The sequence below is a fragment of the Lipotes vexillifer genome, unplaced genomic scaffold (genome assembly GCF_000442215.2).
Source record: "Lipotes vexillifer unplaced genomic scaffold, Lipotes_vexillifer_v1.1 scaffold405, whole genome shotgun sequence".
Taxonomy (NCBI): domain Eukaryota; kingdom Metazoa; phylum Chordata; class Mammalia; order Artiodactyla; family Lipotidae; genus Lipotes; species Lipotes vexillifer.
In genome coordinates, this window is record NW_006788566.1 from 1,354,409 (window position 1) to 1,357,049 (window position 2,641).

A 2,641-nucleotide genomic window follows, 5' to 3' on the forward strand; every position below is an offset into this window, starting at 1 on the left:
AACACCCATTGATGATAAAAACTCTCCACAAAGTAGGCATATAGGGAACCTAACTCAACATAATAAAGGCCATATATGACAAACCAACAGAAAACATTCTCAATGGTGAAAAACTGAAAGCGTGTCCTCTAAGATCAGTAACAAGACAAGGATGTCCACTCTCACCACTATTATTCAACATAATTTTGGAAGTCCTAACTCCAGCAATCAGAGAAGAATAAGAAATAAAAGGAATACAAATTGGAAAAGAAGTAAAACAGTCACTGTTAGCAGATGACATGACACTATACATAGAAAATCCTAAAGACACCACCAGAAAACTACTAGAGCTAATCAATGAATTTGGTAAAGTTGCAGGATACAAAATTAATGAACAGAAATATCTTGCATTCATATACACTAACAATGAAAGATCAGAAAGAGAAATTAAGGAAACAATCCCATATACCAGTGCAACAAAAAGAATAAAATTCCTAGGAATAAACCTACCTAAGGAGGCAAAAGACCTGTACTCAGAAAACTACAAAACACTGATAAAAGAAATCAATGATACAAACAGATGGAGAGATATACCATGTTCTTGGATTGGAAGAATCAACATTGTGAAAATGACTCTACTACCCAAAGCAATCTACAGATTGAATGCAATCCCTATCAAATTACCAATGGCATTTTTCACAGAACTAGAACAAAAAAATTTACAATTTGTGTGGAAACACAAAAGACCCCGAATAGCCAAAGCAATCTTGGGAAAGAAAAATGGAACTGGAGGAATCAGGCTCCCTGACTTCAGACTATACTACAAAGCTACAGTACTCAAGACAGTATGGCACTGGCAGAAAAACAGAAACATAGATCAATGGAACAGGATAGAAAGCCCAGATACAAACTCATGCACCTATGGTCACCTAATCTATGACAAAGTAGGCAGGAATATACAATGGAAAAAAGAAAGTTTCTTTAATAAGTGGTACTGGGAAAACTGGACAGACACATGTAAAAGAATGAAATTAGAACACTCCCTAACAGCATACACAAAAATAAACTCAAAATGGATTAAAGGCCTAAATGTAAGACTGGACACTACAAAACTCTTAAAGGAAAACATAGGAAAAACACTCTTTGACATAAATCACAGCAAGATTTTTTGACCCACCTCCTAGAGTAGTGAAAATGAAAAAAAAAAAATAAAGAAATTTGGAGCCCCACCACTCCTCGAGAAAGGCCTCCTTTGTGGGCTTCCCTTCTACGCAGCAGTGGGCTCGGGGCTTTTGGGGACTCAGGCCATTGAAGACGGCAATTTGGAAGAAATGGAAGAGGAAGTACGGCTTAAGAAGCGAAAAAGACGAAGAAATGTGGATAAAGATCCTGCAAAAGAAGATGTGGAAAAGGCCAAGAAGAGGAGAGGTCGCCCTCCAGCTGAGAAACTGTCACCAAACCCCCCTAAACTGACAAAGCAGATGAACGCTATCATTGATACTGTGATAAACTACAAAGACAGTTCAGGGCGACAGCGCAGTGAAGTCTTCATTCAGTTACCTTCAAGAAAAGAATTACCAGAATACTATGAATTAATTAGGAAACCGGTGGATTTCAAAAAAAAATAAAGGAAAGAATCCGTAATCATAAGTACCGAAGCCTGGGTGACCTGGAGAAAGACGTCATGCTTCTCTGTCACAATGCTCAGACGTTCAACTTGGAGGGATCCCAGATCTACGAAGACTCCATCGTCTTACAGTCGGTGTTCAAGAGTGCTCGGCAGAAAATTGCCAAAGAAGAAGAGAGTGAGGACGAGAGCAACGAAGACGAGGACGAGGAAGAGGAAGACGAGTCAGAGTCAGAGGCAAAATCTGTTAAGGTGAAAATCAAGCTCAATAAAAAAGATGACAAAGGCCGGGACAAAGGAAAAGGCAAGAAAAGGCCAAATCAAGGAAAAGCCAAACCTGTGGTGAGCGATTTTGACAGCGATGAAGAGCCGGATGGAAATGAACAGTCAGAAGCAAGTGGGACTGATGATGAGTGATCAGTGTGGACATTTTTTTCTTGGTAGAACTGAACTCCTCCCCTCTCTCGTCTCCACTCAGTGAGTTCATTTGTCATATGGGCACTGGGTTGTTTCTATATCATTATCATCTATAAGCTAGCTTTAGGATAGTGCCAGACAAACATATGATATCATGGTGTAAAGAAACACACACTCATACACAAATCTTTGTAACATATTGTGACCAAATGGGCCTCAAAGATTAAAACAAACAGAAAAGCTTTTGATGGAAAAATATGTGGGTGGATAGTATATTTCTATGGGTGGGTCTTGGTAACGGTTTGATTGTGCCTGGTTTTATCACCTGTTCAGATGAGAAGATTTTTGTCTTTTTGTAGCACTGATAACCAGGAGAAGCCATTAAAAGCCACTGGTTATTTTATTTTTCATCAGGCAATTTTCAAGGTTTTTATTTGTTCTGTTTTTTTTTTTTTTTTACACTGTGGCACATATAAGCAACTTTAATAGGCGATAAATGTACAGTAGTTAGACTTCACCTACATAGACATTTTTCCATTTTATGCTCTATGATCTGAAAAAAAACGCTTTTTGAATTGTATAAGATTTATGTCTACTGTAAACATTGCTTAATTTTTC

At 38.1% G+C, this 2,641-nt stretch overlaps 1 pseudogene; it reads left to right on the top strand.

Annotated features, from left to right (window-relative positions):
* Positions 1-1,289: 1,289 nt before the first annotated feature.
* Positions 1,290-2,023, top strand: LOC103080234 (probable global transcription activator SNF2L2 pseudogene; annotated as a pseudogene).
* The last annotated feature ends 618 nt before the right edge of the window (positions 2,024-2,641 follow it).